Source organism: Blennius ocellaris (assembly GCF_963422515.1).
Source record: "Blennius ocellaris genome assembly, chromosome: 13".
Classification (NCBI taxonomy): Eukaryota; Metazoa; Chordata; class Actinopteri; order Blenniiformes; family Blenniidae; genus Blennius; species Blennius ocellaris.
Genome location: NC_137662.1, coordinates 5,226,713 through 5,239,982, shown reverse-complemented (window position 1 = coordinate 5,239,982; position 13,270 = coordinate 5,226,713).

The following is a 13,270-nucleotide window of genomic DNA, read 5'->3' as shown; positions in this document are numbered from 1 at the left end:
AAGTCTCAAGCCAGCTCGTATTTACAGGAAAACGAGGGGACAGATGACCAGACGGACCTTGTCCAAAGTCTTACCTATCCATTAAAGTTTGACTTGTCGTCCTTTTCTGGGGCTTATTCTCAGTTTTGTGAGTTGTGGTGGACCAATTGCAAGATTCTGTGAGGTGGGTGGAAACAAACTTTTTCTTCAAAACCTTGGCACAGGCGACTGCTTCCCATTTTGCATCTCCTTGTTACATTCCTGTGTATCTTCAGGCGCCACACAATACTGCCAAGAAGACCTGGGAAATAAGAGGCATACAGTGTATATTATGCAATATTTAGACTCGTGAGATAAATCCTAAAAAAAAAAAATCAATATCGGGAGACAAAATAAATCTAAAATAGAACAGCTTTAACCAGACTGCAAAGTCATAAAAGGAATAAATGCAGTCTGTCTTCACTTCAAGCAATGTAGGATAACTCACAGGGTATAAAAAAGTACTTTAATGAAAATCGCAAGGACCTAAAGTAAGCCAATTAGTTTTATTTTTTTAGATTTATAAAAAGAAAGTGTTTGCAGCACGAGACTGTGAATATGAGATTGGTTGCTCTGATATTTAATATAAATCTAAAAGAACGTGCCAAGCCAGCAGATGATTCATTATTCCAGCATTTGGAGGCAGCATGATTTGCAGGGTGTTTAAAGAAATTTTTCATAAAAAAAGACAAGAAAACCACGTCTATTTATTTGTGCAGGTTCTCATTCTCAAGATAAACCTGTTGCTTATATGTCTGACAACATCTGTCAGCTTCTATCGCTTCTTTATCCAAGGTAGGGTCAAGGTAAAACAGCAGGCCACATCTTGGACAACACAGCAGTAACACAAAGAGATTTTTTTTTTTTTTATCATAAAAACACATTACACCAGGGTCTGCCCACAGAGTGGTGATGGTGCCAAACACTACAGCAGCATGACGCTAACAATTCCCAGGCCTGAAGCCAAAACAGTCTCCTTCCTGTGAGGTCAGTGATAAATACTACAGCACCATGACACCAAGACAATACAGATTAAAAAACTGCAGGACATTGAGACTGTGCCTTCTTAATTATGCACACGCACAAACACCTGAGGGTTCTCCTAGCTACAAGAAGACACGGTTAACTCCACTTCCTGAGGTTGATTCCGTTTCTGCTAAAGAGGATCTATCACTTTGTGGAGATGTCTGTGATCTTTTATGCAGTGGCCTTTTGGCTTTTCTTTTGGGACAAACTCAAAAAGGCTAACACTGTTGTGCATGCCGACTATCGATGGCTCTCCATCTATCATGGACGATATCTGTCACCCCCTCCGTGACACCATGGTGGCGGTAACTGTCTCTTTTGGCCACAGACGGCTGCCGCCTCCATTCAGCAGGACGCTCAACACCAGTGCAGCCGAATGCACACAATCTTTAATTGAGTTGATTTCTCTTTTGATTAAATACTGCATCTACTTTGTAATATACTGTCTTCATAGCTGGTACCTCTCCTGTAACTATGGAGCAACAAACATTTTGAGGTAATTTATGGACTTGTGTTTTTTGAGCTTGCGAAATGAACTATTAAAAGGGGTTAATGAGAGCACAAAATATTTAGCACAAAATAAAAAAGGGGCAAATAAACAGGTGGTTCTTATGAAGCAGACACGACAGTTGGACAAGAAATGATGAAGTGATTTTCTTTGATCGTTGTCAAGTAGGGTTTGCCATATTTATGAATTAAAAACTGGTAATTGGGTAAAAATGATTTTTGCTTTCAACCTGCTTGTAAGACAGAAAGATCTAATTAAACATTATAATACCAATGCCATTAACCAAGAAAAATGACAACAAATGTTCATTCTGTATGGCAGAATAGTGGTTATCATTCTGTGCAGAGTTTGTTCTCTGCAGATAAGTCCAATTTCCTTCCAGAGCTAAATACTGTTTGGGTTTGAGGTTTAATCAGTGACTAAGGCCCTCTTTACACAACAACTTGTGAAAATGAAAATGCATAGTTTTTGTTTCAGAAAAGTTTTGTGTTTACATGGCTACATTCTGAAAACAATGTTTGTTTACGTGGAAATGGCAGAAATGCAGAAGACAATGTAGTTTTCATGCAGGGCCATGAGTGGGTGCAGAGAATGTTACGGTACGGTACAGTACAGTACGGTACGGTACGGTACGATGCGATACGATGCAATGCAATGCGATACGATACGCTTTTATTTGTACATGGGCATTCATAAGGACAGATGTCCAAATTGGATTGCTATTGTTGGTGACTCTCATCTATAAAAATTCCAAGGTTCATCAGAATATGAACCGAGAGTTGAGATACTCTGGAGGCAAACGTTGTTGTTAATGTCCATCTACTCTTTCATGTACCAGGCTTTCCACTGTCAACACAGAGAAGGACCCAGAGCATTCTCAAATAGTTGCGTTTTAAGTGGCTCCGAGCACCGTTGTCATGTAAACAGACACTCAAAATGCAATGGAAATTTTGCATTTCTATTTGAAACAAGAAGGCCGTTGCTCGGCTAATCCCCCGCCGGAGGGCTTTATATTTTCTCACAAAGCCAGCTCTAAGGCAGCACACTTGGTGCACTAGAGGGTGTTCCATGGGTCCTAGTAGATAACTATGTAGAATCTGAAAGGTCTTCTTCATAAGCTATGTCAAAATACATCTCCAGGGCCCAAAAGGTGTTTTTATGCACTTAGTGACCCTGTGACCTGATATGCAAATTAGGTCATGGTCACCATGGTGCCCCTTCTCCCCAGGTGGAGTGTCCATGTGTGAAGTTTGGTGACTGTGGGCCCAGGAACTGCTGAGAAATGAGGAGAAATGTTGATATGAAAATACATGTATTGTGCAACCATGACGAGCAAACTTCAGACCCTACCAATCTTCAAGGTCAAGGTCAGGTCACTTGGTGTACTGGAGGTTATCCCTGGAGTGTGTATCATGTGTGTATAAAATTTCAGAGCCCTAGCTCAAAAACCTAGGCCTCCAGAGCCCAAAATGGGTTTTTAAGCACTTCGTGACCCTGTGACCTACTTAATATGCAAATTAGGTCAAGGTCACCATAGTATCCCTTCCCCCTCTGAGATGTATCCACATGTGAAGTTTGGTCACTGTGGGCCCAGGGGTTGCCGAGATATAGGTAGAAACGTTCGAACGGACGGACGTACGGACGTACGTACGGAGACTGTTTCAAGATCCCCCTTCGGGGCCTATCAGCCACGGCGGGGGATAAAAATGATCATATAAGCAAAGTCCTATAACTATACTCCAATGCCTTGTGACCTAAGTCACATTGCAGTATAGCAGATGGATGAATAGACACATAATATGCCATTGAAATATTTTATATTGTAGTGCTAGTGGCAATCGGTCAAAACACAGGAATGAATTAGCCAGAAACCACCCGATGTCAGTGAGAAAATGTTGCTTGGAAGACCACAAAAAGCGGATCCATCAAAAAGCAATCTATATTAGCGCTACCACAATTACTGTCACTGATAGCTTCATTACTGATGCTCCCTTCCTATCCAAGTGCCACTGCTAATATTTCCTGCGCTGCCTATTTACAATTTAGCCATAAATCTCTAATGCAAATCAAATAATCCCTGTCATCGTTCTGTCATCGCTCAGACCTGTGCAATTAATAGATCACCTGATGACAATTACCACCCGCACTGAGTTGGGGGGTGGGGGTGGGGGGGATGGGGGGGGTGGGGCAACAGGCAAAACATCCGGCACTGTGATGAGAAAGTGTATCGACCGGGTGGCTCTTAGCCTTCACCTCACTCTGCCATCTCCTTCCCATAATGCTGATAATGCTGAGGGGAAATCAATGCCTCAGATTCAAGTCCATTTTGTATGATGCAGAAGCAAACTCTTGTTGCCTTGCCTTGTGGGATGTTTCACAGGCCTCATTGATACCTTGACAACATCCTCAGAGAGTGAGGCTGATGTTAAGGTATGGATGAGACTGGATGAGATGAAAAAAACGTATTAAAATATGTACAACGTGAAATTTGAATAGAAGCAGCAAAATATAAGTTGGAGACAAGCAATAAGGAGTGAGAGAGCTTCACTGCCGACCACGTGGAAGTAAACAAAGTGGCATAAAGGGAGCAGTCACTTGTGTGTGTGTGTGTGTGTGTGTGTGTGTGTGTGTGTGTGTGTGTGTGTGTGTGTGTGTGTGTGTGTGTGTGTGTGTGTGTGTGTGTGTGTGTGTGTGTGTGTGTGTGTCGGGGTCTCTGGGTGTAGCCATCACTTTGCCTCGGGGAAATGCAGGGCGACATGAACTCTGTTTTACCGCTGCGAGAGGGGAGGGGGAATGCGGAGGGAGGGAGGGAGGGAGGGGGGGTTGTAAAAATGGAAAGTGACAAATGTCTTCTTGAGGAGCAGAAAGAGCAACGCTCGTTGCTCAGCTGTCTGGGGGGACGAATAAAGATTGAAAACACACTATAGATTCCTTCATGTCATCCCACAGTATTAGAGAAAAGAATGTCCCAATAAACATCAAAATGTTATATTAGTGAGTCTCCAGCTTTAAGCAAAACGTCATTTTCTGCAACTATTTCCATGCATGAAGTGCACTGTGTTGTCAGCAATAACTACAAACTGTGGAAAATATACCTTCTGCATGACTACAAAGGCTCCTGTCTTTGTACAGTTAGTCTCTGTGTGCATGTACAGTCAGTGTGTGTGTGTGTGTGTGTGTGTGTGTGTGTGTGTGTGTGTGTGTGTGTGTGTGTGTGTGTGTGTGTGTGTGTGTGTGTGTGTGTGTGTGTTTGCGTGCACGCGTTTTGGAAAAGGCAATGGTGCAGACTAGAAGAAGGGAGTAGCAGTGGGTGTGATTTATTCATGACGACGAATAAGTGACTCACTCGATCTGGAGCCACTCTGTTGAGCTCGAGCTAAGGTGGGGGAGTGTGTGTGTGTGTGTGTGTGTGTGTGTGTGTGTGTGTGTGTGTGTGTGTGTGTGTGTGTGTGTGTGTGTGTGTGTGTGTGTGTGTGTGTGTGTGTGTGTGTGTGTGTGTGTGTGTGTGTAGACTGGGTATTACTGATGTTGTGGGGACTCGAATCAGTTTACAAAGTCGCTTTATGTGCATGCTTCTCCTTTATATAGATTATAGTGAAGCCCCACAAATGAGATCCATTATGTTTTATGGTAAAGACATGCTGTGAGGATTAACGTGAGACAGTAGTTACTCCAAACTCTTTGGGTAAGTCGCTGTAATGTCCTCAAAAGTCATGGAGAAACAACTGTGAGAGTGTGTGGGAAAGACTGCATCAGAAAATGACTTTTTAAACCACTGTCTAACATTAAAAGTCCTATTTTTATATTAAGCAGCCCCCACATGAGACTTCCTTTTATTTCTCCCCTCTTTTGCACTTTGTGCACTGATTTATGGTACAGTAAGTGGAGGTCAGTGCACGCTCAGGGAATCTGATCTCAGTAACACTTATAAATCCACATCTCATTCAAAATGCAGAGCTGGCTTTCAAGAATATTCAGAAAAGATATATATGAAAAAGAAACCTTTACACTTTGATGCATATGAAAGCAACAGCAGTTTTTTTTTCTTTGTGCATAAAATGGAACAATTACATTTGTGTTTAGTAATGTTGTTGAAGAAAAAGCTGCCATAATACTGTAGTCCCATGTAACATGATTCTAGTGTAGATGACTATAGTCTTGGAGACAGTAAAGACCAATGTTTTGAATTATCCATCTATTCATCAGCCTTCTATGTCTCCCTCAACGTTCTCCAGCTCTTCTGATTGGTCACATTCACCCATCCATACAAATAATAATCCAGGCATGCAAAATGCTTGTACGTCATTGGATGGGGTTCAGTGTCTTGCCCAAGGGCACTTCAACATGCTGACAAGTCAATCCCCAACCATGGGATTGAAAGACAACTCAAGCTATTTTGGATTTTGATTCATCTTTAAAAAACAACAACAAAGAAAACCCTTCTGTAATTATTTATTAAAGTGAGTGAAGAATAAATGAAAAGTCTGAGCTGTTGTTGTTAAAAAATAATAATCCAGGGAGTCGCTAAAGCCTCAGAGGTTTTGTACATTATAGGAAGGTGTCAAACTAATGTTGGTCCAGCTGGATGAATGGTGAGTGGATATCCAAAGTCTGCAATCTATACCTTTCATGCTTGTTATTTCTGAAATGAATATCATGCAATTACCATATTATCAGCTAAGTATTACTTTTACCTTTGCAGTGTACAATTGTCTGATAACATTTATATTTTAATTGACTATGCGAAACACTGTAATCTAGCGCCTTGGTGATCGCTTGTGTTCATCACACTGGAGGGACTGTATACGTGAGATTTGAGACATCAGGTAAATGTCGTCACTTCCACCAGCCCCGAAGGTGACACTGACAGAGACCCTGGCTCCACTGCTCCTGAAATACCCGGGGATCATCTTCCAGCGGACAGAAACTCAATCCACTCCCCATTCTCCTCACCTCGCTGGGTGATGGATTGACAGGATGCGGCTGAGGGGGCGGGGGACCACTCAGTCTCATCACATCAAACACACCACCCACATGGTGGACGTTGGTGTCCTCATGTCAAATTCTTAAACTTTGGGTAAACTTCTCCCAGCCTCCTCTTCCTCTCCTTCCTTCTCCTCCTCCTCTTCGTCCTCCTTTCTTACCTCATTGGCTGGGCCCTTCTATCCTGTCAGACACTTTCCCCGGGGAGAGTGAGTGCTGGCTTTGACTCATCAAAAATAAAAGGGATTACACAAGCTGGGCATGTGTGTGTGTGTGTGTGTGTGTGTGTGTGTGAGAGAGAGTGACAGTGTGAATGCCGTGGTGCTAGAGTCAGTGGAGAGTGCCACCAAGAGGATTGAAGGAATAATGCATGTAGACTGGGAGCGAAGGTGAAAGAGAGGGAATAATGAATAGAGACTAAAACACATGCACATTCTCTTTAGAAGCAAACACCGACGGTGTGAAGGGTTCGCTTAAGAAATAGAAAGATGCTGTTCTTACTCATCTGCAGAGTTCATGCATTTTGAGCCTCAGCATTAATGCAGGTTGCCTTGCCTGACCTTGTGCCATTCAGCCTATCATCATGCGTAGATACTCAGTGAAAAGACGCCACCAATTGCTTCTTTCAGGAGGAAGAAGGATTTAGGAAACTCAGTCTTCTCTCCCCGTCTGCCTGCGACCAGACAAACATCCAGTTGGCAAGTGGATGTGTTAATGCCCTTTAAATTAGACACATTAAAGAAGGCTCCATTCTGAAATTCAAACCAATTACTTGGCAACCTTGGTTGAAAAATTATGTGATGAAGAAGTACTCATTATCCACTGTGATCTAATAGTGTTTGCCAGAAGAAGATTTTCAATAACCAAAGAGCTGCTTTGGAGCGACAGCTCATTACTTTCCAGCGTATTTGACCACAGAAGAATGAATGAAGGACAGACTCCATCACCCCCAATCACCACAAGGGTCAAAACTGCAGGGGCCTAATAGAGCAGCTCTCAAATGGCAATCTACCAATGGTCAATAAAAACAACATGATCTGGAAATATGAGACTTCAGTGCAAAACAAAACAAAAAAAACCCCATCTCATTCTCTCAGGAAAGATGTATGCAAATCTATTTATGTAGCAGGTTTTTAATAGGTTGACCTTTATATAACTTAATGTACTTTGTCTCACATACCGGGATAACTGATAACATTCATTTAAACTGACTCCTTCTGACTTTTATTCCCTGCATTTTACCTCCAGTCTATAGTTTCCAACTATTTACTTCTCATTATCAGTACTACTGCAGTCTTTTCTTGTTTTATGAGTTACAATGGTTGTTGATTATGTCATGCTGACGTACCAACAAATTAATCTACAGTGTTAAACACGGTGAATGTTACACCTGCTTATCAGCAGCTTGTTGGAATGCAAAAAAGCTCACATTTATCACAGAGATGTGGATATTGTAGGTTTTGTTTAACCTTTATACGGTCATCAACCGCATTGAATTGTTGACCCACATCAGATACAATTAATGCACATTTTCCCTTGTCGGTGGACTTGATTCCAAATAGTTTATCTCGAGTGAACTGCTTAGAGTAATTAAAATAGGCATTTTCTAAGAAAATATTCCTGATCATGCAGGAAATGTTTATTTTATCTCAGGATTGTGGTCAAAAGTCAGCGTCACAGGATGGTGAATGCCATTTAGAAATTGTGCTGAAAGCTGAAATCCCCCCAAATGGCCTTGATCATGTAATGAGAATCTTATTCTACAGTTTTTTTGTGTGTGACCATATAAATCATCACTAACTTTCTTGTGTGTTAAGTTTAGTTACTGTGGGGAAACTCCTCTATTTATCTGTTTCTTCTGACATTCCCTTTTTTTATTCTGAGGGAGTTGTACCTGGCACTGCTATGTCTCTAATTAAAACCAACAGATTTATAGGTTTTCTTTCTCTGTTTTTCAGGAGTGGTCAGCCGTGAGAGAATCCCTCACTGTGTGTACATCCTATCTTAACACTCTCTCCATTAGGATATTCCACTCTCTAACTGCACTGAGACTCTCTTGTGTACAAGACAAATAAATACCACAGAGACAGTCTGACAGGTTTTCTTATTATTCTCAACAACGGAGAAGCAAAATGTACACAACAATCTAAAGTTTACGTCCTCTTAAATGTGTCCCTTGATAATATGCTCATAAGTGAACACATATTTTCAAATGGCTAAAAAGGAAAAGAGTACTCAATTAAATCTATTAATTTCTGTACAGAAATAGTGAGATATTTTACCCACTGCTCTTGACCGATACTAAGGTAAGCAAAATCGAAACCGATGAAAATAAGTAGTTTAACTTCACAAATCAGACAAACTATATAAGAAGCTTCACAAATACCGGAAAATAGGAACATTCAAAGTCAAATCAAACAGTGGAAAACGGAGCTGTGTGGATTACAAGCCATGGTGCAGCAGACCACCAAAGATTTCTGCCACAGCTGCAAGGAAAATTGGTCTGAGTGAAAAAAACAACTCCCAACTTCAGATGTGTGTAGCCGTTTTCAAAATCCACTCACAATATGACAAACAGCATCTGGACAAACCTCAAAACTACTGCGAAGAAGTAATTTGAAATTATGGTCAAAACCGATCTCGTGGTCACAACCATAAATGTTCTGTTTGCAGAGGAGTCACCAAAGATCATGATGAAAAGGTCGCCCTACCCTCGTGAACATGGAGATGAAAGTCCACAGGAAATATAGACTAAATGTTAAACGTCTTCCAAATCCTATCAAGGTATGGAAACGTATGAGCAGAACAGTCATGGTGATGCTCGTTTCCATGTTCTATAATGATTATATGCACACATAAGGATACAGTGATTGGAATAGTAATCATGAATATGAAAGTAAAGAAAAGATCATGTTTAGTAAACAATGAAGATGTTTAGTGAACAACGTTGTTTTGTTTTGAGCCACCAGAGCTTGGTCAGAATGACTCCTTGTCGCACACATTTTCCAGCAGATGGTCTGCGACATTGTTCTGTAGGTTTGTAGGTGCGTGTTGGTGTGCGTGACTCACTGCTGACAGCACACAGAGGTCACGGGGGGCCACCTGGCACTTCGCCGGCTCTGCGTCACGAAGCCGATGATAGGGGAGTCGTCTTGCCCCTGACAGTGGGAGCCGTGGAAGCGATGCGCTGCAGTCTGTCGCAACCCGGGGTCAGGAGTTCAGCGTCGGAGGCGGTTTGGGTGGTGCGGGGTGGAGGTGGGGGGTGGGGAGGGGGAGGCTGCTGGAGGCACAGGACCAAAGAGGCAGTCAGTGTGCGGACACAATTAGAGCTGTAATTCTCAGTTAACACACTTAAATTAAGAAGTGTACTGGTCATGACATGGTGGCATCAGAAGATAATATCTCAAATAGCAGCTTGTCAGCAACTTATTTAAACACTGTCTGCAAATGAACTGATGAGCATCCAGTGTAATGTACAGTAAACTGAATAAATCATGAGAACAATAATTATTAATAATAAATAATAATAATGCATATATGAAATAGGAAATTTTACTCATTTGATGTTTATAAACTATTTTAAGAAACAATATGACTCATATTTGATGTTGTTTCACTTTAAAATTGTTCATTTCACCTGCTTGGTAGTATTTTATGCAGTAAAAAAAAAAAATCTAAATAATGATTAAACATATAAACTGAACCAGACATCACAAAAATTCAATCTAGATTTACACATGCCAAAGAAACGTTTGGCTTCATCTGATGTTTTTGGCAAATCACAGTGGAGATCAGCACTTTGTTAAAGGGAATCTGTGGAGAAAAAGGTGGGAAACTACTGCAATAAACTATATTACATGCATAATACACATTATCAATTAAAAGATGCTGCCAGATAAATTCACTTCTGATACACTTAAACTTTAGATTTGTGTCACAGTCCTAAGTAAACTAAATGAAAAAAAGCAACTGTTTCCCGCAGCTAAAGTCCAAACAGAAGTCTGCCTCTTCACTTGTAATGGCAGGATCTTCATAATTATAACCCTCAGTTTGAGTATGCTGAAAAATGGCAGAATTATACTTCCGTGAAAAAGGGAAGATCAACCTTTTTAACTTGACATTTTACAAATGTGAGCCTCTCAAGGGTCGGCTACATCGTGTTTCCTGAAAGGGTACAGTACGACGTCGAGTACAATCTGTTCTTTAAAGCTCCTCCTTGAGGATCCACTTTTTTTGGTTTTTTAACCAATGCATCATTAATACTGCCTGCATTTTCAAAACCACAGGGTTTAAAGCAGGAGTGCCAAACATAAGACCTGTGGGCCTCAACTGGCCCGTATGAGGCTCCAAACCGGCCCAACAAACATTCAAGCACATTGTAAAAAATGTTTTAAAAATCACAGATTTATTTTTTAGCGGATACACACAACACTGAGAAATCGGTCATGCAACCATGAAAGATAGCTGCCTTATTGCTATTACACTAGCATCAAATCCATGCTGCCGAAGTGAGTTTGTAAAACATGCATAAGTCAACAGTTATAGGAGAAGTTTTTTTGGACATTTCAAGGCAAGGCAAATTTATTCACAGAGCACCATTCAAACACAAGTCAATTCACAGTGCTTTATAAAGAAATAAGATAAATACATTGAAGATTTACAAAGAAATACAAGAAAAACATTAAAGCAAGCGATTAAGAATCTTAATCTCAAGTGATTAAGAGGCACTGCATTTTTCACCAGAAGGTCTCATTAATATTGACACATGCAACTACTTTTTATGAGTTTGGTGGACTTGAGAAAAAGTTGGGTTCTATGTGGTCTCTGAACTAAAATGCATTTTACAGCACTAGTTTAAAGTTTCCTTGATGTTCGACTATTGTATTTCATTTAATAATGCACAGTGACTATGGCGTCTTAAAAAAAAAGAAGAAAAAGCGTCTAGAAATCTTCCGAAAAGTCACAAATTCTTACTTTCTGAATGTATTTCCAGTTTTAATTCGACAGGTGCACTCTTCATTTTGTGCCATGTATTTAATAAGAGCTCAGTTTACATCATGTTTATGAATCCGGCAGGTTTGTTTTCGCCTCACCCGCGCTGGGGCCCAAAGCTGGCAGTGGCTGGTTGGCAGTATCTGGCACAGATGCCACAGTTAAAGGGCACCGAGTGGGTGCCTGCTGCTGCTCGACAAATCTGCCTGTCAAAGTCTGCTCTGGCAAGGCCAGTTGGCTATCTGAGAAGTCATTAAACAGGAAAACTACTAGCAAGAGAGCACGAAAACAGAAAAAGGGACTGCAAGCTCTTCAGAGGAAAGAATTAGGTGGCAAGTAAGACACATGAAACTGCGAAAGAGAAAACCTTTAAAGGGTAGATGGGCACGCAGGCTAATTAACAGGAAGAACAGGAGAGGGACAAAGCTGGCGCGTCGTGTAACAGGTCTTCCAAACCCACCGGAAAAAACACTCTGCTTCCTCCATTTCCCGAGTGACATAACAACACTCTTGTCGCAGAGTTTAAGTCATTTTGGTGCTAAAGCACAAGAGAAAAACACATGGAGATAAAGAAGAGGGATGCACTTTCATTCATCGACATTTGTATTTTCCATAATAGAAAAGGCATGTCTCTCTTGGAGGGAGTGACTGAGCAGCTAAAGACACGTCTCTCTTTACTGCTTTGCTTTTGTTTGGTTGGACAGGAGCACAGCTTACAACCGAGATGCAGAAATAACAGCTTTTTATGACACACTTTCAGGATCTGATTCAATCAGAAATTAGGAGAAAGAAATACCACAACATACCAATAAATAAATAAATAAATCTACAAAATCCACACGTCAAAGATCCAAACTATTTTAGCCACTAGGGGGAGTAGTAGGTGCAACTGGGGTGCAACCTTCTAACCCCACGTTTGAACTGATCTCTTGAATACTTCATTATTAATACACTGAATTAGATGTGTTGGGTGTGTCAGGTGTGAGATTTACCTGAAACACTCATCCGCTGTTTAAATTGACAGTGTCAGAAGGACGAGAGGGTGTCATGTTTTTTTTCTGACTGTCTGACCCAGGTCTGATCTTGGTTTCTATCCTGAGGTCTGGAGACAGCTGCAGAGGAAGCCTGCCAAAGGGAGCTCTCACCTCCCACAGCATTGGTAATGGCTGCATTAGTGATCATTCAGCTTCTATCAACAGGTCTGAAAGCCTGTAATGCCCCACAGGAAAGTACAACATAACTTTACTCAGTTTACATCCACTGAGACTTTGTTTGATTGTTTTTCGCTCTGTTTTGCTTCAATTATGAAACAATTACAATTTTAAGTTCAAGTGGAAAGTAGACCAGTAGGGAAATGATGGAAGCTTTCAATGATGATTTGCATTTAAAAATTTATATTTATTTGTAATATATTTATATGTAATCATGTGTTTTACATTATTTTTTCACATATTATAGCATTCCCATGAGGCCTCTCTGTATTTGTTACCTACCAACTGGATCTCAAGACATTGAGAGGGACTGTACCTGTCTGATAAAGTATTTAGCATTGAGAGCTAAAGCATGAGATTCCTCCAAAGTGTATTCAAAGATAATGCAGAAGCACCTTGAAACACCCAATTCTCCAGCACTGGGAGCCATTCTCCAGAAGGAAAATCGATCATCAACATGAAATTATCTGCAAAGAACTCAGCACTAATGGTGCAGACATCACCTTTCATACTCATTCAAATGGTAAACACC